Source organism: Mirounga angustirostris, unplaced genomic scaffold, assembly GCF_029215605.1.
Source record: "Mirounga angustirostris isolate CCGP_5_RB_7025 unplaced genomic scaffold, mMirAng1.0.hap1 SCAF_11, whole genome shotgun sequence".
Taxonomy (NCBI): domain Eukaryota; kingdom Metazoa; phylum Chordata; class Mammalia; order Carnivora; family Phocidae; genus Mirounga; species Mirounga angustirostris.
Window position 1 is genome coordinate 39,719,871 of NW_026991719.1, and position 25,655 is coordinate 39,745,525.

Here is a 25,655-nt window from a genome sequence, read left to right on the forward strand (position 1 = left end):
AACAGCATATCCTTCTGTGATACATACAAATGACAATCAAGTGAACATACCAGCAAAGGCCTCATTTTGTAACCCTGTCAAATAATAATGAAGGAAAAGTCATGAAAACAAATGCAGCCCAAACCAGGCCTATTTTAAAAGCATACAGGATTTAGGGGCGCCTGGGTCGCTCAGTCGTTAAGCAACTGCCTTCGGCTTGGGTCATGATCTCAGGGTCCTGGGATCGAGCCCCTCATCAGGCTCCCTGCTCCACGGGAAGCCTGCTTCTCCCTCTCCCACTCCCCCTGCTTCTCCCTCTCCCACTCCCCCTGCTTCTCCCTCTCCCACTCCCCTTGCTTCTCCCTCTCCCACCCCCCCTGCTTGTGTTTCCTCTCTTGCTGTGTCTCTCTCTGTCGATTAAATAAATAAAATCTATAAAAGCATACAGCATTTAGAGTACATGAAGAAAAATGTATTTTTAATAAATTCCTATACAGAGAAAACCTTAGCATTCATTAAACACTGTACAAACTCTTTCATAGGCCTTCGACTTGGTATTACACGCTCTGTGAACCCAATGTAGCTATAGAATATCCAACACTGATTATGTACTAAGAACTGTACAGAAACAGAGAGACCACTCACCCACAGAATATAAGGACTCAAGCATGTAACAGTGACCACCCTAGGGGACAGTGTAACAGCCTGTTACAACAGCCTTATTCTATAACTGCTTGAAGTATTCTTGATTTGCAGTGATAAAAGTCCATTTTTAAAAACCGAATAACTATTACTGTAGTCAAAAGTTAACAAAGCACCTACATTGGGAATCAGTTAAAGAAAATTCATTTGGAATAAGTGGGTTTATACTAACTACTGTACAAAGTGTCTGTCAAGTGACACTTGATCTCTCAATATTTCTAAGGGGAGCATGAACCCTCCTTCGTCACTCCAACTAGCTTCCTCGGACCTTAATGCTATGAATAAAATGTCTGACTTCCAGCATTTTAGGAAGTTCTCCTTAAAAAGCACAAAGAGAGGGCGCCTGGGTGGCTCAGTTGGTTAAGTGACTGCCTTCGGCTCAGGTCATGATCCTGGAGTCCCTGGATCGAGTCCCGCATCGGGCTCCCTGCTCGGCAGGGAGTCTGCTTCTCCCTCTGACCCTCCCCCCTCTCATGTGCTCTCTCTCATTCTCTCTGTCTCAAATAAATAAAATCTTTAAAAAAAAAAAAAAGCACAAAGAGGGGCGCCTGGGTGGCCTAGTCGCTAAAGCGTCCGACTCTTGATTTCAGCCCAGACCCTGATCTCAGGGTCGTGAGTTCAAGCCACGCATAGGGCTCCAGCGTGGAAAGTACAAAGAAATGTTTACTTATTAACAACTGCAAGAAGAACCAATACAATTTTTCACACTGACTCTAAGAGAAAAAAATATGGAAAGGGAACCAAAATGTTATTAAAAATGCTTAATGACGGGGTGCCTGGCTGGCTCAGTCGATAGAGCACGTGACCCTTGATCTTGGGGTCGTGAGTTTAAGCCCCACATTGGGGCACAGAGCTTACTTAAGAAAATAAAAATAAAAACCGTGCGCACTTTAAGGAAAATGCTTAATGATAAACTCAAGCTGTCAAAATAAAATATGGAGGTACATGAAAAATAATCATAATCTTGCTAAACATTAACACAAAAATTATTTTTAATGTAAAAATTATTTAAGGCTCCAGTCTAGAATGAACATATAGATCTACAAATTTCTAGAAGCACGCAGCCAAATAGGCAAGTTCTTGATCTCTCCCATATCCTTCAGAATGTGGACACGTGGCTCTTAAGTTCAGTTCACAAGACAGAATACAACCGATCTAGTACGCTGTGTAAACGGCTTCATTCGGAAAAGCCTTCTTTCATTCACAGGCCTGACAAATGCTTGCTTCCTGTGTTCCAGAGGAAACCATATTTATAATAAGTAGTTTTTGTAAGATTTACTTTGCGTGCTTCTCATGTGATTAGACACTGGCAGGGCTGGCCCCGTGTGGGTAGCAACCGAGTAACAGCAAAACGCTCACTTGCTCGAATGTTCGCAATCCTAAAATGGCAAGTCCTTGGCCTCAGTTATTACCTCTTCAAGGCTTTGGTTAAGTTTCAACTACTTTATCTGAAAGGAGTAATAGCTAACAGCTACATATATGAATAAATACTGCACACTAATTTATTTCTGTCAGCCAAGAGGTCACCAGGTGAGAAGAAACTGAAAGTGCCTCCCACCCCCACCCCCGTTGGGTTGCCTGGGGTCAAGGAAATGGGAGGAGGGTTCCTAATGGTAGGTAAGAAACCTGAAACACTGATTTCTCTGCTTCTCTAGGTTGCCTTAACAGCAGGCAATTCTGTTTTGTGTTTAACTCTCAAATAACTTGACCTGTGCACATACGGAAAGGCAGGAATTAAAATGTACTGAGCAAGAAAACGTAGAAGGTCCAGTTACACAGTTCATGGAAAAACAACACCTTTGTCTTTCCCAGTCTAGTGAAGCATTCTGGGAAAGCAGACACTCTGGCTTCCCAAAGTCCCACAGCCTCTGCAAGCTTGACCGCTTTATGGGCAGACCACAGCTCAGAAGACCACTGGTGTCTTGGAATAACCCATCCTTCGCTCATGCCAACATCAACCCGATGATGAGTTTTCTGAATAAGCTAGTCTTCTGTTGGCCAAGGGAGGCCTTCCATTCCTCTTGTTTAGAAGGCAGTTTCATTTCAAATGGCACCTCTGTGGGGCAGCACTAAAGGAAAATGTTATAACCTCTGTGGAAATTCTAGGCCTTTCCACTGCTTTCAGGTACACCAGAATTCACTGTGGTCATTAGATTCAGGGGATACTCACGCAGGGCAAAAGGCAGTATTCTGGGTAATGAAGCCATAAACCAATAAAATAAGGTTCACACTGTGTCCCTCAACTTGTCATTCTCATCTTTCCTACACAGCATCTTCTAACTTAATCATGATTCCTCAAACCATTATATTTATTTGAGAGCAAAATAACTGATGTTTAAGGACCAAAAAAAAAAAATCATTTATATTTTTAAACTAACTTGTAATACAAATATTTGTTTCTATATACAAAACAGCAAAAAGTTACTTTAAAACTCTTGAAATTGATAGTTCAAGTTATTGCTTCAAAAAACAAGATAAATATATATGAGACAAATATTTTGAGAGCATTTGAAAGCACTGAAGATACCAACTTTTGAGGAATAAAACATTTGATTTATTCAACAGTATAAAATTTTAGAAGAGTTGTCTTTCATTTTAAATTTGTTACTGTCATAATAAAAAATGTTGGTGAAATGAGGTTTACTTTTCAATTGCTGTGTAATCTGTCGTCCTTTTTTGTACCTTCCAATGTGCATGAAACTGCTGTTCAAGTGAAGGCAAAATATAAAACTCCCCTATGGCACCATTTTCTTTTAAGTAAAATGAGAAAATTGTCAAAGATTCGCTCCTGCCTCTCACGAATTTTCAGAACAAGTAAAACTTTCTAAAGCACTTGGCAAATATAAAAAGGGATTTTAAGATTTGGAGGGGGCTTTAAAAAAAAAAAAAAAAAAGGATGCCTGGCTGGCTCAGCTGGTACAGCATGCGACTCTTTTTTTTTTTTTTTTTTAAGATTTTATTTATTTATTTATTTGACAGAGAGAGACAGCGAAAGAGGGAACACAAGCGGGGGAGTGGGAGAGGGAGAAGCAGGCTTCCCACCGAGCAGACAGCCGGACGCGGGGCTCGATCCCAGGACCCTGGGATCATGACCTGAGCCGAAGGCAGACGCTTAACAACTGAGCCGCCACCCAGGCACCCCAGCATGTGACTTTTGATCTCAGGGTTGTGAGTCTGAGCCCCAGATTGGATGTAGAGATTACTTTAAAAATAAAATCTTTAAAAAAAAAGATTGGGGGGAGTGAAATGCCCCTTCCCCTGCTCATGCTCTCTCTCAAATAAATAAACAAAATGTTAAAAAATAACACTCTTTGAGAAAGAAAATCAATTGTTATAGGTTTTATGAAGAACCTAAATCTTCTAAGTGTTTAATGCAAAACACGCCACTAGTGAAATGGTTCCACTAGATGGCGCCCTATTTTTTCCAGTGACCAGAGACACCTCTTACCTACCCTCCATCATCACCTGATAGCAATTTTTCTTGAGCTTATTTTAAAGTGTCAGTGGGCACCATCTTTGTACAATGGATTCCATGACTTGACTCTCACTACATAAAACAATGTTTGCTTTATTTTCTTAAAATGTCTTCTTCCAGGATTCAAGCTTCATTAGCATTCCAGAATTTTAAGATCATGAATTTGGTCATTCAACACATTTCTTGAGCCCTTACTTTGTGCCACATGCTCTCTACATTCTGAAGCAACCCATGCTCTTTAGTGGTGACCAATATTAAAGACTTCCCATCCTTGGGGCGCCTAGGTGGCTTAGTCAATTAAGCGTCCTGATTTCGGCTGAGGTCATGATCTCAGGGATGTGAGATCGAGCCCTGCATAGGGCTCATGTGCTAGGTGTGGAGCCAGCTTGGGGTTTGCTCTCTCCTTCTCCCTCTGCCCCTTCCCCACTTTTTCTCTTAAACACACACACACACACACACACAAACTTCCCATCCTCCTGCAAATAACTAGGAGTCTACCAGTTCCAGTATGGTTTGGCTTTTGCACTTCAATCTTATTTATCTGCAGCATTTCCTGGCCCATTCAATAACTTCTTTGCAAAACATTTCTGTCACCTGTGTTCCTTGCCACTGCTCTCTGCAGAGTTCCATTCCATTCTGAAGTTTGATTTTAGGAAAGATATTTCAAGCATCGCTAATGTGAATTTTTTTAAAAAGGATTAAACCCCTTTGGGGGTGCTTATATATCAAAATGAAAACAGAGTCATGCTGTTCACTAACTTATTTCCAAAGTTCTGAACTTAGATAAGATTGGGAAGCATTCGATCTCAGAATGTTACAGAATAAACATTTATAGTACTTCAGAACAAACTGGTAATGGTGATTCTTCATAAAAGAGACAATACTTTTTAACACCTAGCCCCAGCCCAAACCAGAGGACATAAAAACAGGAGATGCTCTCAGTTTAAAGTGGCATGCAAAAAAGCCTGAGGCAACTCTTCAATCAAATGTCCATATAAATCCCTCTCTCTATTCATTTCTCATTCTCATATAACCAACAAAATCTATAAAGGATAGAATACGATAACCAAATTGGATCTTACAAACTATTTCCTTGTAGAAACAATTCGTTCTAATTGTGAAAGCAAAATTTTTACATGAAATTTTCCTTAAAGACAAAACCAAGCTCTATAGTATGTTTCTTCTGGTGCTCTAAAACTTCATCTAAATTAACCACCGCTTTGGAGGGAATGGTACTTCGTGAGTCTGCTCTCAGCACCTCTAACTGAAAAATAAGCCTGCTAAATTTAAGACAAAATTACTTAAATTATCTCCAGCTTTACATGCAAGGATATGCTTTTTCATGTTGAAGAAATTAAACTGAGAGAAACTCATATGGTTTAATAAGAATTTCAATTCATTATTTCTAAACCATTAGATTTCTTTAAAAAAGCAAAACTGCTCATGAACTTGCCTATGGACTTGAATTTATTTAAATAAATAGCCCGTTCAATAAATTCTCAAAGACCTTCAGATAATACCTTCACCAAGGAAACTTGAAGTTTTGTCATCCCTATTCATGCTGTTCAAATTCATGCGTTTTGAGATAATTTTCTTACTTATTTATCATACTAAAAGAGGAAAATACTTATCCATATATAATTTATAATATATGTTTATATGTTATATATTATAATATAAAATGTATCTTATAGGGGCGCCTGGGTGGCTCAGTTGGTTAAGCGACTGTCTTCGGCTCAGGTCATGATCCTGGAGTCCCGGGATCGAGTCCCGCATCGGGCTCCCTGCTCAGCAGGGAGTCTGCTTCTCCCTCTGACCCTCCTCCCTCTCATACTCTCTATCTCATTCTCTCTCTCAAATAAATAAATAAAATCCTTAAAAAATATATATATATCTTATAAATTGTATATTATCTATATATACACATCTAAAATTTATGAGTGACCTAAGTGCCTGGAAGTCCCAAATACTGAAACAAAACAGAACAGAAAAAACAATGGAAGGGGCACCTGGGTTGGCTCAGTTAGTAGAGCATGAGACTCTTGGTCTCCAGGTCATGAGTTCAAGCCCCACACTGGGTGTAGAGATTACTAATGATAAATAATTCAACTTTTTTAAAAAAGAAAAAACAATGGGAAAATAAACTCATTTAAAGATTTTAGCTAAAAATTGAATATGCAGTCATGTCCTAGGTTTAGGGGAGTTTGAGATCTTTTTCAAGAAAAAATCCTATACAACATCATAATCCCCGAGACACTACCTAGATAAATCCATTTTTAATGTTATGATTCATGATTTTATTTCTTTGATCAACTAATAAGTGGCTACTACTATGTGCTAGGCACTGCGTTAGGTGGGTGTTGGTATTGTAATAATAACCCACATGGTCGCCTTGGCCTCAGGGATTTTAAGTCTAATGGGGACAAGAGACCAGTCAATAAGCAGTATCAATAAAAATAAGACGGGGGGGAGGGGGGGCGCGCCTGGGTGGTTCAGTCACATTTGCCTTGGGCTCAGGTCATGATCCCAGAGTCCCTGTTCAGCGCGGAGCCTGCTTCTCCCTCTCCCTCTGCCTCTGTCCCTCCCCCTGCTCGTGCTCTCTCCTCTCTCACTCTCTCTCAAATAAATAAATAAAATCTTTAAAAAAATAATAATAAAAATAAAACCTATCACATACCTGCGTGACAGGAAATGACAGTCAGTCCCCTTATCTGTCTTAGGATCAAGTGGAATTAGGAAAAAGGAGTTTCAAGGAAAATGAACATTTAAAAACATTTTCAACAAGGATGAAAAAAAAAAAAAACCCATTTTCTGGTTAACACTCTGGTAACTGGAAATCCCACAATGGACTTTCCCATCTTTGCACCTTTCGGTCAGTTGTATTGCTGCTCTATTTACATGCTATAATTTTCAACTTTAGAAATTGCAATTTTAAAAAATGTATAGTTACAAAAAGGATGGGTTGGTCAGTTCTTATATTTTTATACCACGATTAGAAACGGGAACTGAGAACATAAACTCCAGCAAACCTCTTGTTTCTAGTTCACAGGCACCACCACCAACCACCTTTTTTAATCAATTGGTTGTTCTTGCTTCTCAATGGACACCTCCAGCATTTCTTCAACGCAAAACCACAAGCAAGCTCATGTCCCCAGAATTCCCCCCCCAGGAAGCCAAGTGGGAAAGGAGCCATACTTCGAAGAACGGGTATATAACTTCCTCAAGATGACTCGAGATAAAGGACAGACAGAACTTTGTAGGGGTGAACCGAATGAACTACTTCCAAATTTCCCAAAGGGAATCCTTAACTTGTGGGACCAACTCAGCTGTCCTTGGTATTAAAGCAACCTTTAAATAGCTCTCCTTCTACTTATATCCCTTCTCAATTCACTATTGTTACTCATTATGAGTCCACTGGTATTAGTCAGCACAAGCAATTAGTCACTGTATTTCCGAAATCACCAACTACCCCCCCCTCCCCTTTTCTGGTTTTCCTATCCCTTCAGGGTTTTTTTTTTCTTTTTTGCAACATTTAAGGAGATGAGTAACTATACTCAAGAAACGCTGCTGGGCCGGTTTCAACAGTGACCAGAGCCCCATTAATAAGAGGAGCACGACTCTACCGTCTTCTCGTGAAAACAGGACACTTACTTCGAAACCTTCGGATTGAAACTTTATGCCACGTAGGTTGCTGGGATCATCGTGTCTCATAACCTTATTTGGAAACAGCTCACACAAATTCTTTATTTATTCAAACAATCAATAGGGAAATGGATAACCATTCTTGACCAAAGGGGGAAAAAAAAAGCCCTAGTCCAGTATGATTTCTGTTAACCCCAAGTGAGAAATGGGAACTAATCCAGGGAACTATAAACTGTCCTGGCCTCTTAAAATGATCTGTCAATTACGGCCCGACATAATCGTGACAATTTACCTTTTCAACATTATCTGTCAAGACCGCCTCAAACCTGCCATCAGTTCTACGGGATTGAAGGAAAAAGCATGCCTGCTCTGAGCGTTCCACAGGGACCCTGAAAGCCCTCTCCCCTTCTTCTCTCCATCCACACGGAACCACGTCAAAGCAGGTGCTCCTCCAGAACCCTTCGCTAACCACCAGCTGCCAGTGAACTCCTACTACACACTGACTATCCTGATCCTTCATGATCCATCACATACCTACATCTTCTCTCCCCAAGTAAACCAAACAGTCTACTGGGACCTCATAGAATGGCTACACCGAATGGAGGGAGAGTTTTTGTCTGTTGTGAACTGTGTGGACTAGACAGTTTCTCCTTGAATTTCTTAAGAAAAGGAAAGGTGGAAGTGGTTGCCAACAGGCAAATGGCAAAAGCCAGAAGTCACTTCTTAGCTAGCCCTTCACCTTTGGACCTAAAAAAACATAATCTGCACCAATCAATTGCTTTACTTTCTTCTCTGTCCAGTGTGTGTGGCGGGGGAAGGGGGGGTGGGAGGGGGAAAAGAACTTAAAAGAAGGACCAGGGGCGGTAAAGGAACAAACTTCATGTTACAGTGAACATAATCTTTAGGATATGCTCCTCATATGCTCTCATTCCCAACTACTTTCAAAACTGTACTTCTTGGGGCGCCTGGGTGGCAAAGGCAGTTAAGGATCTGACTCTTGGTTTCACTCTTGGTTTAGGCTCAGATCATGATCTCAGGGTTGTGGGATTGAGCCCTGCATTAGGCTCTGCGCTCAGTGGGGAGTCTGCTTGAGATTCTCTCCCTCCACTCGTGTGTGCGCGCGTGTCTGTGGGCGCGTGCGTGCATTCTTTTTCTCTCTAGAATGAATAAATCTTTAAAAAAAAAAAAAAACTGCATGGGGACACCTGGGTGGCCCAGTCAGTTAAGTGTCTGCCTTTGGCTTAGGTCATGGTCATGGGGTCCTGGGATCGAGCCCCACATCAGGCTCCCTGCTCAGTAGGGAGCCTGCTTCTCCCTCTCCCTCTGCCTGCCACCCCCCCTGCTGCTTGTGCTCTCTCTGTCAATAAGTAAATAAAATCTATAAAAAACCTGCACTTCTTAAATAATTTATAGAAATTCTGTGACTAGAACCAGAAGGTTAGTTTTATAAAATAGGACAAAATGACAGAAAACACTGCACTCTACACTTATGATTTGTGCATTTCATTGTACGCAAATTTTATCTAAAAAACAGTTAAAAACAAATACTGAACTTATAATGCAGAAGCATTTAGGGGTAAATATTTTTTTTAGCACATCAGGAAATACGATGGGCTAATGGATGGCTAGATGAACAAGTAGATGGTTAGATATTTGATAGAGCAAGTATCTTAAAAAGGCTACTCCTAATCCAGGTGGTGGGCATATGTGTGTTCATGACAAAATTCTTTCAACTTTGTGGCAGACTTGGGAGATTTTCATAAAAAAATGTGAGGAGACGGAATCAACAGTGTAAACTTATTTTCACAGGCCATACGCACGACTCACTCAAACTCTTATTAAAATATTTCTTCGCGTCTCCAAATTGTCATCCACAAAACAAAGTCTTTGACTTCCAGCTGCCTCTTAAAGAGATCCCTCACCGTGGGGGACAGATCTGTCAGGGCCCTCACCTGACTCACACCTGAAAATCCATCAGCTGACTGCCCTGCGTGTATACCTCCCTCCTCAGCATTCCACCTCCGGAGGCAGGCCAGAGCCGCCTGTCACTGCTACAGAGCTGCATGCCTGGCCCTTAGTTCTCCCTGTTCCCCGCCCCCCCCCCATACCTGGCCGCCATGGCTGGCGTGCCCAAGGCTTGGGGGTCTCCAGGGAGCCACATTCCAAGCACACAAGCATTTCTCCCAGACACCTCAGGTCTCTCCTTAAAGCTGCCGGGCATTTCCAGAAGCTTCTCTCCTGCTCTCACCTACCCAACAGCACCCTGCTGGGCGTTCCTAGGAGGAGGGCAAAGAAGTTCCAGAGACAGGCAAGGCACTCCCAGTCCCCTTAGTGTGGGCGGGGGCGGGGGTGCATTTTCAGGGACGGAATGGAGAGCACTGGCTGTGTGTGTGTGGCTGGCAACCTGCAGGGAAAAGGAAAAGAGGGGCTCCCACCCTCTGTTGCTCCTCAGCCTTATCCAAGAATAATAAAGGGACAAGGAGTGGGGAAAGGCTCAGCCTCACAGCTCGTACCTGCCTAAGACAGGAAATTACTGCCGTTACAGCATCTGTGAGGACAGGGAGCCCAGCCACTACCCAAATCAGGCCTCCCCATCTGCCTCCTCCTTTTGCTCAGAGGAAGAACCAAAGTCAAGAAAAAGTGAAAGTAACACGACATGATTCAGTCTCCCGGACCATGTGTTCGCTCTTTCAAGTCAAACCTTTGTCTTCTGTGCTCTGGCAACATTTAGACTAAACCCAGACGGCAGAGCAGATTGCTTGTGTGGTTTCGCTCTAGCCAGAGCTGCTCCAGCTTTGAGTCGGGGCTGGAATCCACAGAGAAGCTGATGTGTGAGAAAGATCCAGAGTCCAGTGAGAGAGCCCATTACTAACCCTAATGAGCTCATAGGTCATCCATCCTTTCAGGGCTACAACAGCTGCTTTCCCACCCCACCCCTTTTCCCTTATCTCTTTCCTCTAGAGGGTCAGTGAAGCACAACTTGAGGAGAAAATGCCACCACTTACCCTCTCCTGGGGCCAGCCCTCGAGCACATGCTTCAGTCTGTGCAGGCGGGATCCCAGCTCTAGGGGCTCCCTCCCAGGCACATCATTCCCTAAGGCCAGTCTGAGGGCCTCTAATTCGAAGAGGGCGGTGTGTGGGGATAGGAGGGAGGGGGGGTGGGGGCAGGGTGAACCTAAACCCCTTATACTAGAATTTCGGTTGAGGAAATTCCAAGTTTTGCCAGTATAAAAGTCTGGTATTAAGTATCACAGAAGTTCTATTGCTCAGCATGAGGGACTCAGATTGGATTTTTCCATGTTCTCTGTGGTTCAGTAGCTTTAACTCCCATGAAAAGCTTCCGTAAGAACCCCTTATGAAAGGACACACCACCTTCACAGATGAACGGATAAATAAAATGTGGTACATGCATGCAATGGAATATTATTCAGCCTTAGAAAAAGAAGGAAATCCTGTCACAGGCTACAACACGGGTGAACCGTGAGGGCATCAGGCTAAGTGAGATAAGCCAGTCACAAAGAGGCAAATACTGCCTGGTTGCATTTATACAAGGTATCTAAAGTAGCCAGAATCCTAGAAACAGAAAGCTGAATGGTGGTTGCCAGGGGCTGGGGTGGGGAGGGGGAAGGGGGGGCTGGGGGTGGGGAGGGGGAGAGGGAGAGGGGAGACGTTGTTTAATGGGTCAGACTTAGAGTTTTACAAGATGGAAAAGTTCTACAAGATGGAAAAGTTCTACAGGTCTGTGGCACAACCATGTGAATACAGTTAACACTACTGTACCGTGGACCCTTAAAAATGGCTGAAATGGCAAATTCTTTGTTATGCGGTGTTTTGTTTTTACCACAATAAAAAACACACACACACACACACACACTGCCTTCGCTCTACGTTTTGGATATTCTGCATTTCCAATTCAACAATTTTGATGCTAGAAAACAAAACAGGTAATTCAGTGGGTTTTCTTACTGAAAATGAAAACCCTTCCAATGAACTCGCTTCGAAGATTCAAGAAGAAGAATTAAAAAGTACTGGCAGCCATGGCTTGTGACAAACTTTGTCATTTTAAGCATGCATGACATTTTCACAGCAGGCAGGATCCCCACATTCTTCTCGAATGGTATGCGTGGTATGCTGAATTGGCTTCGAAATCAAATGAGGCTGCTGCTGATCTGTAGCCTTTTAGCAAAAGAAGGATATATCACAAGACAGCCTTAGAGCCCGAACACTGTGGCTATTATCACGACGGCAGCAAAATGAATAATTCACGCGGAGCCAGAGGGTCCAAGTGTTTGTTCCGAACAACTGTGACTTCGTGAAAGGTTCCTGCACCAGCTCCCTCTATTCCAAAACTCTCTTTACTTTCTCAGTACTCGAAAACCCCAATCTGGCATGCATTCCCCCCAAAACGGAAAAGTTACTCTACAGAGACAACACTTGTGAGAAGAACAATAATAACTCTTAAGTTGCCAGAGCAAAAAGGCAGGGCAATCTCTTATTGGGCCAGCCTTCCTTTCAGAAAGGGCTAATCTTGAAGGAAACTGCCCATTTTCGAAAGCTCCAGATTTCCACGTTCTGCTGGTTAGAAAGCAGACAGAAGGGAATGGACTCGGACATCCAGGGCTATTTCTCCTGTAAAGAAATGTAATGAACGGTTCTGTATCTTGGCCCTAGGCGTTAAGAAGCAGGTACTAAGTGACCGCATTTCCCAGTCACTCAGGACCCAACTGGCTGTTGGGACCTAGGATTCTGAACACAGCCTCCTTTGAATTTCACCGCAGGCATTATTCAGGCACATGAAATCACAAACGAGATGAGAAAGATATTTGCACCGCTTCTAGGTGATTTGCATGCTCCTCCACAAAACTGCAGTCTATTTCGTAAAAAAGGGAAAGCTCGTTTTGGAAACCCATTTGGGCACCGCAGTTTTTCTTCCACCCGCCCCATCTCAGTGAATTCACTGCCACCAACCCGGAGCGCCGGCCCAGAGGTACAGATCAGAAAGCGGGGTGACCCGATCTGTGAGGCTTTACCCTGGGCGAGCCCTCAGCATACTGGGCTAGGAAAGGCCAGAAGTAGGCGCATACATCCTGGTGAGGGTCTGAGGAACAAAGCAGAGGCGCCACAGTGCAAAGAGTCAGAGGGCAAGCGATCATCTGTGGCCCCGAGCTGAAATCGGCAAACCCTACCAAGTCCCCCAACTCACGTGCTGTAGAGAAGCCAAGGGGAGGCTTAAACTGTGATGTAGGCAAGGCCTGATCCTGTCCTTCTCATCCCTCAACAGCCATCATGCCCAAATCTAGCCAAAGGAAATGCTAATTAATGACTCTGTACACGGTATGCATTCAAGGGAGCTTGTTAAGTTCTCTTCCTCTCAAAAAGGTTCATGTTTTAATAGGAAGCACTCAAGATCTTGGAGATACCAAAAAGAAAGCCCTAATGAGAGCACTGGGGACTCCCAGAAGTGAGAGAGGACATCTCCCAATGGCCAAAGCCTGTCTCTTCCCTTCGTGTGGGCAACACCAGGCTCCCAACATCAACCCCAACACACCACGTATGAATTGCTTCTCTCTGATACAGCACAGAGGCCCCACGTGAGCATCATCCACCTCTCAAATCAGGTAGGGTGGGCTGCATGCAAGGTCATGAGAATGGGCGTCTGGGATTCTCAGCCCAGGGTTCAAGCTCAGTACAAAAGTAGACAGCAGGGCCTCCTCAAACCAGCCCTCCCCTGTCCCTATCTAAAGAAAGAAACACAAGAGACACATTTAACAACTCTTAGAACTAGCTGGCCCCTCTGGCTTTCTAGTGACCCAACATCAACACGGGGCATCCCTATAAACAGTTCCATAATTAGAACCAGCATCTGTACCTAGAAGCTGCAAAGAGAGAACAGAAGCTTTGATTGAGTGCCCTGTGGGATATTATTTCAATCTACGTGGTCTGAAAGAGGCACATGTGCACATGAAACCAACTGGGAGATTTAGGGACAATTCTTACCATTAATGGGCCACATTCCCTATGTTGTGGGGGGGGGGGGAGTCGTGAGTCAAAAACAATTGTCCCTTATTGCATAAATAACACAAGTAACCTCAGGCTTTAGTTTTCTCGCTTGTCATTTGGAGAATTCACAGGTGATCTAGAGGGATGACTTAAGCTTCTCATGTGGGTGACTCACAGCTTACAGATCCAACCCCCAGGCCTAATTCTGAATTGTGGTAACCCACCACATCTATCTTCTCTTCCCTCCCCACCTGCCCAAAAAAGAGCCAAATCCTACAGTGAAACAAAGGGAAAAGAAGCAGAGACAAAAGAAGGCCAAGGAGGATCGTGGTCAAGCTCAAGCCACACATGGGGAGTACAGATATTTTAAAGAGGAATACATAGGGGAAAAGAGAAAGAAAGGAGGGAATAAAAGAACAGGAAGAAGGCCCACTATGGCAGAGACTTCACAAAGCACAGAGGATAGACATGGGCACACAAGGGGCCTTCTTATCAACCCAAAAGAAAAGAGCTGCACTGTTTTATGGCCAACCCAGGTACCATCTGCCCTTTCTCATCTTCTGCCATGTGCAAAAGTGCTTTGTAAATTTAACCAAGGTCTACATGACCTGACTTTGACTTTTACTATGTCTCTCAGTCCTCAGTGTCAACTACCCTAAGAATATGTCTGAGGCTGATTAAAAGTCCTAAAAGAATATGCTACATAATCACTCTTGTATGTATCTCCAACTCCCCTTCCGCCCTCTGTCTTACTTGCTTGGCAAAATCCAATTCCTCCTTCAATCCAGTTCTTTGCCTACACCATGCCTGTGCCCACTCAGTCAACAGCAGTAATGAAAAACACACCCATACCAACTATTCATTTCCATCATGGCCACCAACCTCAAGTGGGCCCTGAGTGCTGCCTGATTGATAATCATGATACATTTTGTTGGTCCGATCACTCGAAGATCCTCCCTCGTGACTATTTCATCCCCTTTGCTCTCTCCTCAAATCTCCAACGCCTTCCCCCCATCCTCACTCTCAGCTTAATGGCTTACTGTCCTACTTCACTGCAACACCAGATACGATCATAACAGACTTTCCACATGCCCCACCATCACGTACGTCCTCCTGTCTACATCTGTGCCTACGTCACTCAGGACAGGCTAAGCTTATGCTCTAAGAACAACTACTTAAAACAACAGAGGACACTAATGTCCGTCATGGTCAGCTAGGGGCTCTGCTCTATGTTGTCCCTACTCAGGGATTTTGGAACATTGCTGGTGGCCACAGCACAGGGGAAAATAACTTCTGAGGATGTTTGCGCTGACAATCAAATGCTAAAGCAAAGAAATGACGGGTGTCGCTTAAAACAACTCACCGGTCACAAGCGGTTCCATGACCCCACCGTGTCATAAGAGGTGGGCAAGCACAATCCTACCATGTGTCCAGAAGGTAGAGACTGGACCATATTTGACATTGGTGCTAATGACTTCCAACATGCCTACATACTCTACCTTCTCTCCCATGAATACACTAAACTCTTAAGTAAGGCCAACCCCCTCGTGTACTAGATCCTTCTTGCCTCATCCAAGACAACAGTTCTGTAACTGTCCCCAGTTTCTCTTGTTTCATAACTGTTTTTCCCTTTACTGGATCATCCTTATCAGCATATGAACATTACAATTACTTGGGTTCTCCCAACTCAAACAAAAAGAAAAACCTTGACCTCATGCCCCCTCCCTTTCAGTGACAGCCCCACTTTTCTGTTCTCAAACTTGCTAATTCCCCTCCCCCCCTTAAAGTGTGTCCCCTCCATGCCATCCCTTCACCAAAAGGGTGCCTATCGAGATCCACCATGACCTCACATCGCTACAGCCAATGGTAAACTTTCTGTCCTTACCTTACCTAAACTAGCTGTTGCATTTAACACAGCCCTCTTCTTGAAACACTTTCCTCATTTGACTCTCCAAGACACTCCGTTTTCTTGGTTCTCCTCCTACTTGCCGGGCCACAGCTGTTTGGTCTTTATTGGTTCCTTCTTTGTGCCTTTACCAGCAATAGGAGGATGTCCCAGGACTCAGTGCTCAGCTGGCCCCTCTTCTCTTCTACAGCTCCCTCCCTTGGTGGCCTCATGTGAGCTCATAATTTTGAATGCCATTTATAACTGATGGCTCCCAAATGTCTAGCTTCTGCCTGGATGCTTCTAAACTCAGGGATACTCAGCTATCCAAGTGAGTATGCAATACTGTTACTCGGATGCTCTCTTAGTCCGTTCAGGCTGCTGTAACACAAACACCATAAACTGCATGGCTTATAAACACAGTCATTTATTTCTCACAGATCTGGAGGCTAAGAAGTCCAAGGTCATGGTACTGGCAGATTCGGTGTCTGGTGTGGGCCTGCTTCCTGACAGCCCTCCTTTTGCTGCAACCTCACATGGTGGAAGGCGGGCAATGGATCTCTCTGGAGTCTCTCCCATTCATGAGGGCACAGCCTTCATAACCTAATCACCTCCCAAAGGTTCCACCTCCTAATAGCATCACTTCAGGGGTTAGGATTTTAACATACGGGGGTGCCTGGCTGGCTCGGGCAGTAGAGCATGTGACTCTTGATCTTGAGGTTGTGAGTTTGAGTCCCACATTGGGTATGGAGATTGCTTAAAAATAAAATCTTTTTTAAAAAAAGGATTTTAACATATGAATTTGGGGGGGTGAAAAAAGCATTCAGTCTATAGCAGATGCCTAATTTTAAGAATTTTGTTAAGAAATGGATAGCCCAAGTATAAACATCATCTAGCCTGTCATTCTGGATGTGAAGACCCCAAGGCTCCCAGAAATAAACTAAGTCCCCAAAGGTCAGAAAGAGGAAAGAACTCTGGTCACCTGATGCTTTTCTAGCCACCATTCCACCTCCGCTAAAGGAATACTATCGGATGGGCATCATAATGGTAAAGATAAAGAGGAGGGAAGGGTAACAAACAATAAATCAAAACAGCAACCAAAAAATAAAACAGTAACAAGCTTAAGCAAGTTTCTAGTAAGGACAAAAATGGAAAACAACTAGAGTAACAAAGGAGCAATCCCCAAAACCTTAACAGACTCTTAACTTGACCCACCGGTTTGTGGAGATCTCAGGTAACTCTAAGATGGAGTCAACTTCACTCTCAAAAGACATTCCATCCACAGCCTGAACACCAGGAAAGGGTGTTGACAGAACAGGTGTTTTGGTCTCCAGAGCTAGCCAATTGGTAAGAAGGCTTGAGAGAGAATGCTTGTAGCTTTCCTAGGAGGAGGGCTGCCAAATGATCACCTCCCTCCTGAGATGGATGGTTTCGCTTTGGCTTCACCTGTTTCACCTCCCAGCAACATGACAAGGTTAGTTTCATGGCCAGAAGCGCATCTCTTAGACCTCTACATATGCATTTCATTGTGCCAAATGTAACTGTATCTGAACAAATTAAGTCATAACTTCAAATTCAATGTACTAGTGATGCCTGGGTGGCTCAGTCGGTTAAGCAACCATCTTTAGCTCAGGTCATGATCCCGGGGTTCTGGGATTGAGTCCTGTATCGGGCTCCCCACACAGCAGGGAGTCTGCTTCTCCCTCTCCCTCTGCCCCTCCCCTGTGCTCTCTCTCTCAAATAAATGAAATCTTTTAAAAAATAAATAAATTCAAAGTACTTAACTGTTCTTGTTGTGTTTCCTTGTATGAAAACTGCAGTCATTGGACCAGATCATTTTTAGTAACTTCCTCCCTGATAATTCTTATGCAGGAGGAACATAAGCCATATTGAAAAGCAATGGCTCAGACAGTGCCTAGGACGCTCTTCTAATGGTCTAGGGTTGTAAAGAGTTTAAAGAGGAGGCAAAACACAGGAAGCCAATGCTGACCAGAACAAATATTAAACTAGGGGTATGACAAGTTACTGGTCCTCCAAGATCACCATTAATATGTATTACCTCGATGTATAAAGAATGCACATAAAACCTAAGGAATAAAGGCTAAAAAGCAAACCAATCCTAAAAATTGTATCAACTTTTACTGGACCAGATAATCACGGCCAATATACCCACTGAAGGTAACAGCTGAGCAAAGAAGAATACCTTAACAGGTACCAAAGAGCTGTTAAAACTGTGAGAAACCAAAAAAAAAAAAAAACTGTGAGAAACCACTGAGTACCAAGTCTCAAGGTGGGTGGGAGGACACAGATGGGGCTGTTTTGCTCAGATACAGTTACACTTGGTTGGCACGATGAAATGTAGAAATGCCTATGTAGATGTCTATCTATGCTACAGTATTGTAACTTGTGTGGACATGGGGACTTGCTCCTTAAAAAAATGATCTGAGGGGCGCCTGGGTGGCTCAGTCGTTAAGCGTCTGCCTTCAGCTCAGGTCAGGATCCCAGGGTCCTGGGATCGAGCCCCGTGTCGGGCTCCCTGCTCGGCAAAAAGCCTGCTTCTCCCTCTCCCACTCCCCCTGCTTGTGCTCTCTCTCTCACTGTCTCTGTCAAATACATAAATAAAATCTTTAAAAAAAATGATCTGAGTTATGTGTGACAGCACTCCAGGTGACCTTTGCTGAGGCCTGTTAACCGAGCTTTTACTTTTTTGTCACCATGGGCTTCCAAATTCTTAATAAGCTGTCTGTTTGGATTTGGAAGAGATGCGCTTTCTTGCCTTGAAACTAACCTTGTCATGTTGCTGGGAAGTAAAAAAGATGAAACAAAAGTGAAAACATGGCTGTATCTGCTGATACCCTAGGAAAATGAGAGGATGAAGGTTATTTCTGATGGCCTCTGGGAGAGAAAAAAACAGAAGTTGGGGCCCAATAAGAGTAGACCACCTCATTTGGGGATTAAAACAAAAAAAAAAGGACAGTGAACAGAAAGTCACCAACCCTCATATGGACTTACAGCCAGGCTTCAAGTCATCTGGGTGGCTCAGATGACTCAGATTAATAAGAGGATTCCAGAAAGCTAGTACCTTCGGGCATCTGACAGCAGAAAACAAAAACATTCTCTAGAGGCGTAAGGCATCTTAGCTTTTCAAGCACAATATCCAAACATAATCAAACATAACCATTTATGCATGAAAAAAAGCAATCATGAGCAAGAAAAAGCAGAAACGAGACACAACAGAAAAAAAAAAACAAAAACAAACAAGACTCCAAATACTAAAACTGTCTGAATTGGGACTATAAAATACCTATGCTTAACATATTGAAGGGGCTAAAAGCCAAACTTAAAAATGTCAGTAGGCTTTGGAATGCCTGGCTGGCTCAGTCGGAAGAGCATGCGACTCTTGATTCAGGATTGTGAGTTCAAGCCCCACACGGGGTATAGAGAGTACTTAAAAATAAAATCTTTAAAAAGAAAATTCAGTAGGGAACTGGAAACTTTTTTTTTTAATGACATGGGTTTGAAAAAGAAGAAAATACTAGTTCTCCATGTGAAAACAATCTTTTTTAAATTAGAAACTCAACAGATGAAGAAAGCTGAAAGGTTAAGTTGGAGGGGGGAGTATTCAAAATGAATTACAGAGAGGCATAAGGATGGGCAAAACTGCAGGGATAAGAGGTATGGTAGCTAGTTTCTAAAGACAGGGCTGAGTGAACCATGCTTCCCAGTATTCATGAACTGTTCCAAGCCACTAATTATTAGTGACTTACGTGCAACAACAGATAACTGAAACAGAAGGACATATGGAGAACACACTAAAATAAGTAACACATATTTCATTGGAGATGGAGGAATGAGAAAATGGGCTAGAAACAACATAGAAAGATAACAACTGAGAATTTTCCAAAATTCACTAAAGATTCCACTCTCAGATTCAAGAAACCCTAATAAACCCAGAAGGGGTAAATGAAATCTATGCTTTTGGCACAATATAGTAAAAATGCAGAAAATTAAAAGATGCAGATAAAATTTTAAAAGGAGCCAGAGAAAAGAGGAAGATTACATTCAAAGCAGCAATAATTAGGGGTGGGCACCTGGCTGGCTTAGCCAGGAGAGCATGTAACTTTTGATCTCGGGGTTGTGAGTTCGAGCTGCACATTGGATGTAGAGCATAAAATCTTTAGGGGCGCCTGGGTGGCTCAGTCGGTTAAGTGTCTGCTTCCGCTCAGGTCATAATCTCGGGGGTCCTGGGATCGAACCCTGTGTGGGGCTCCCTGCTCAACAGAGAGTCTGCTGACCTCCCTCTCCCTCTGCCCCTCCCCCCGCTCGTGCTCGCTCCGACAAATAAATAAAATCTTTAAAAAAAAAGAATAACAAAAACTGAAAAAAATCATCACTAGCAGAACTACACTAAAGGAAATAGAAATGATGTTTTGTCAAGCAGAACTAAATCAACCCCAATTTATTTGAAAATTAAATAACATCTAAGTAACTCTTAGGTCAAAGAAAAAAACAGTAAAAACTAGAAAATATTTTAAACCGTATAACAAATTTACTACATTTTAAAACTTGTGTGATGAAGCCAAAACTACTTAAAACAAGAAATATATATGTTAGAGGGATACCTTGCTGGCTCAGTTGGTAGAGCATGTAACACTCTTGATCTCGGGGTCATGATTTCAAGCCCCACGTTGGGCGTACAGGTTACTTAAAAAAAGAAATATATATGTTAGAAAATAAGAGCGGCTAAAAATTACAAAGCTAAGTATGCATCTCCAGACCAAAATAAAGCCAAAGAAAGCGCACAGAAGGAAATACTAATAAGAGCAGAAATTCAATAGAAAACAAGCATAAAACAGTGACAATCAGCAAAGGTGTGAGCTAGCCATTGGAGAATATTAATAAGCATGCCAAACCTTTGAATGAAGACTGAGGAACAGAACAGAGAAAAAAGACATTAGCTGCAGATAGTGAAGATAGTTAAAGAGCATATTTCAATCAACTTTATCCCAAAAAGTTTAACATTTTGGACAACTTGGAAAAATTGTCAAAAAATCCAACCTACCAAAACAGTCCCAAGAAATGTAAAACCCGAACAGTCCTTTAAGAAGCTGAATGAGTAATTAAAAACCTTCCCACAGAAAAAAAAATAATAATAATAAACTGCAGACCTACACCATCACATTCTACCAAAAAATTTAAGGAAGCAATAACACTTAACACAAGATTTAAGGCTAAATTATACAAATCCTTCCGGAGAACAGGAGCAAGGGGCACTTTCCACAGCCTGGAGTTTAGATTGAGCCAAGTACAAAAACACAATTAGAGCTGTACAAGAGCTGAAAACTACAGGCCAGTCTCATTCCTGATCACAGATTCAAAAATCTTAAAGAAAATATTAGGCACATCAAATCTGCATTATTTCAAAAGGATCCTAACACCCTGATCGAACTGAATTTAAATCTGGACTCCACCCTTATTTATTTATTTATTTTTAAAGCCGGTCAATATACAAAAACTAATGATGTACTATATGGTGGCTAATTGAATTTAAATTAAAAAAATAAAATAAAAGTCAATATAATTGACCATATTAACAGATTAAGAGAAAAAAAATCATATTCTAATCTCGATATAGAAAAAGTGACATCTATTGATTAAAAAAATAACTTGAGCAACAGAAGGGAAATTCCTATTCTAAAAGATACATGCCAAAAACCTATAATAAACGTAATACTAACTGGTAAAATATCAAAAGCACTCCCAAAAAGGGAATGAGACAGGATGTCTACCACCATTTCTTCTACTCAACATTGTACTAGAGGTCTTGGCCATGATAATAAGGCAAGAAAAAGACATGAGTTAAAAAAGAAGGTAAAGGGGGTATTATTTACAGATGAGAAGACTATGTTCATAGAAAAAAAAAATCAAAGGCCTCACTATTATTACAATTTAATTTTTTTTTTAAGATTTTATTTATGTATTTTTGAGAGAGAGAGAGGGAGGGAGAGCATGAGCAGGGGGGCGGGGCAGGGGCAAAGGGAGAAGCAGACTCCCTGCCAAGCAGGGAGCCCAATGCGGAACTCGATCCCAGGACCCTGGTACCATGACCCAGGCGGAAGGCAGACGCCCAACCGACTGAGCCACCCAGGCGCCCCTATTATTACGATGTTAAAGGATTTTTATTACCAACATTGCTGACCATAACATCAAAGCTCAAAAAAATTAATTATTAATTTTATAAGAGCAATTGTTAAAAATAAAATTTTGACAAATATGCCATTTTGATCACATAAAAATATAACAAGTACATGGAAATAAGTCTAACAAAATATGTGCATGATCCTTATGCAGAAAATGGTATTACGGAATCTGTTGAGCAAGTAAAGCCAGATGCAAAAGTATCTGCTTTATTAATCTATTCACATAAAGTTCAGAAACAGGCAAAACTACGTAATTTAGAGATAAATATCTAAGTAGTAAAATTAAAAAGCAAAACAAGGAAGGGATTTTCATAAAGTCAGGGTATCTCTGGAAGAAAGGGATAATGACTGGAGGGAGAAGAACAGGGCTTCCAGGTTCCATTTCTTGGCCTTGGTGGTGGTTAGATGGGTGCTTGTTTACAATATCTTTCAGCCGCACACTGTTTCCAACACATTTCTGCACGTATATTGTATTTCATACACACACATACATACATAAGAGGTTGTGAAAAATCCCCAAAGAACGAGCTACCAAACGGGGAAAGGGGAGATCCATATGGTAAACGGCTCTTTGAGACATAAGGATAAACTAATTTGGAACAATCACTTTGAAGAAACACTTTCAGTGAAATTTCTTTATTTAAAAAAAACAAAAAAACAAAAAAAAGAGGACTAACAGGAAGGAAGAGTCTCCCTACCAGGACAGCTCTTAAGCAAGGTTTTAGAGTCAGAAAAGTTAAGTTTCAATCTTAGCTCTATTACCTACTAGCACTGCAGTCTTGGGGGTTTTTTTTAGCAAAGTCTAGTTTTCTGTACTGCAAAATAAGAATTCCACTTAACTCATGAAGATTAGAGAGAATACATCTGCAGTGTCTTGTCCCGTAACAGAAGGTCAGTAAATGAAAATTGTTTTTGTAATTATCTCTGCTATAACTAGAAGGTGGGTACTTCCCCATTAATAAGTTTACACTCTTGACCTGACACGTAAAGTTCTGAGCAAAGGCATTACCAGTCATTCAGCTAATAAAAATCAATCATCAGGAACTACCTCACATTATTAGATGACAAGTTTTACAGAACTCTCAATAAATTACTTTTTTTTTAAGATTATTTATTTATTTATTTGCGAGAGAGAGAATGAGAGATAGAGAGCATGAGAGGGGGGAGGGTCAGAGGGAGAAGCAGGCTCCCCGCCGAGCAGGGAGCCCAATGCGGGACTCGATCCCGGGACTCCAGGATCATGACCCAAGCCGAAGGCAGTCGCTTAACCAACTGAGCCACCCAGGCGCCCCTCAATAAATTACATTTAATACATTCAATAAATATGGTTTTAATAGGCTACTCCAATCGTTCTTCCCTGAAAAGGACTGTAAGAACCCCTTTTACATATATATGTTAGACGACCACAGTAGAACTTATACATAAAAACAATAAAAGAGTCTTCACAGTCTGCAAGCATTAAGGACATACATGTCACCCATCACTAATGAGCATTTGTTCACATTAGTCCAAATGTGTTCAAATACATGGGTATTCGCCATGGCAGCAGGGGCTGCTCACGAGCCCTCAGTCCATCTTATTTCTATGCGCACCATAGCACAAGCAACCGAGGCCATGGAAGATCCACTCGACCTGTGAGAAACAGTGTGATAACGGGAAAAAGCATGTGTCCAAGAGACAAACCAATCCACTCGCAAATCCTAGCTCCGCCACCTCCTAATGAGATACTCTCTTTAAGCCTCAGTGTCCTGAGTTGTCCCAGTGAAATAAAACCAATCTCAAAGGACTGTTTTACAGAAATCTCTCACTGCAGAATTGGGGGACCATCATTCTGAGTGAAGCCACCTCTTAAGTCAGGCATCCCACCCCACCAGATTGGGCCTTTTTCACAAAGGGGTTTCCTTACTAAGGGTCTCAAGTAAGTTGGCTAATAATCAGACATCACCTACAGGACATGGGACTAAAATTCCAGAAATTCAGAGCTGCAGGAGACTCCCAGACACTCTAGACATAACCTGGTGCCATCTACCTAAGCTTACAATTTTTATGCCATTTTACAGATTATCAATACAATGTGGTTAATTGTTAAGGATTTGTTAAGGGTCTAGAACAGTAATTCTCAGCCCTGGCCAAACATTAGAGCCACACGGGTAGTTTAAACACATACACATACATGCGTGGGCGCGCACACACACATGCCCATGTTCCACCTTGAATCAGAATTGAACCAGAAATTTGAGGTAGAACCCAGGTATCTATATTTTGTAAAACTTTCTCCTGGTGATTCTAATGAGCAGCAAGGGTTGAGACCACCACAGCAGACGAAAAGACAGCAAAGAAACCTAATTGTCAATACTTTATAGTAAAAAAATTTGCTTTAATAATGGTGTGGCCCTTTTTCTATCCTACTAAAAATGAAAGAGTCAGATAAAGGGCAACCCAAGAGATCCAGCCTGTATTTAAAACATTTCATGATCAGGGCACCTGGATAACACAGCCAGTTAAGCATTGACTCTTGGGGGCGCCTGGGTGGCTCAGTCGTTAAGCGTCTGTCTTCGGCTCAGGTCATGATCTCAGGGTCCTGGGATCGAGTCCCACATCGGGCTCCTTGCTCGGCGGGAAGCCTGCTTCTCCCTCTCCCACTCCCCCTGTTTGTGTTCCCTCTCTCGCTGTGTCTCTCTCTGTCAAATAAATAAATAAAATCTTTAAAAAAAAAAAAAAAAGCATTGACTCTTGGTTTCGGCTCAGGTCACGATCTCAGGATTGTGAGATTAAGCCCCTCATCGGGCTCTGCGCTCAGCGCAGAGTCTGCTTGGGATTCTCTCTCCATTTCCCTCTGCCCCTCCTGCTCGTGTTCTCTCAATCTTTTTCTCTCAAATAAATAAATCAATCTTAAAAAGAATTTCATGATCAAGAGTTATTTGATATAATGGAATTAAAGGAGACATACAATTAGCTTCTCTAGAACACTGTATTTCATACGACAAGCGTATTTTGGTATTGTGTCATGCTTAAAAAAAAAAAAAATGGAACACTATCCCTTTCTCTTGTGATTTTATCCATGCTCAACAGGGCATGAGATAGTCACTCAAAACATAATGTTTTCAATTAGCCCATATCAAAAAGAAAAGTATTCTTTTTTTTAAATTTCTGATTTGATCTTTATTTTCTTCCTTCTGCTAACATTAGGATTAGTTGACTCCTCAAAGAACTAGAAAAAGAAGAAAATTGTTCATTTGAGGTCGTTCTTGTTTCTTTTTTATTTTTTTTATTATCCTTTTGATACATTGCTGAAATTTTTATTTGAGGCCACTGAATTATATGTTTTTTATATTTTTAAAATTTTTTTATTCTTAATGGAAGTGGAAGCCTGACTTTTGCTTTTCTGTACTGTCCATTTTGTGCAACATGCATTTCTACCCGTGTTCCAGGGATTCTAGGTTTATTTTCCAAATTTCTCCTATAGAAATGAGTCGTTACTATAGTAATATTTACCCACCTTGATATCAGTTCCCATTTGCTTATTCTAGGGCTTTTGCACATAGCAACCACACAAATCTCTGCTGCAAGCTGCTCATAGCACCCGGATCCTTGGCAACACTCAGAAACGAATATAGCTTTAAACTATGGGAACACTTAGCTGAATACCATAGTTTCAAATGTCTCTAAAGTGTTATTTGCACTGAATCCACCCCAGATCTGTCAATTCTTGTAACGTCTCTCTCTTTATTTTCATGCAGGTGGACGAGTGAAAAGCTACAGCAGAATAAGC

The 25,655-nt window shown here is 42.0% G+C and overlaps 1 long non-coding RNA gene across 3 annotated transcripts in view; it reads right to left on the reverse strand.

Annotated features, from left to right (window-relative positions):
- The window catches only part of LOC135361922 (uncharacterized), a 71,826-nt gene that overhangs the window by 22,949 nt on the left and 23,222 nt on the right, over window positions 1–25,655 (reverse strand). For all 3 annotated transcript variants that reach the window (XR_010406092.1, XR_010406091.1, XR_010406090.1), the window contains exon 4: window positions 20,306–20,387. This is a non-coding gene — a long non-coding RNA (uncharacterized LOC135361922). The remainder of the gene's footprint in view (window positions 1–20,305; window positions 20,388–25,655) is intronic.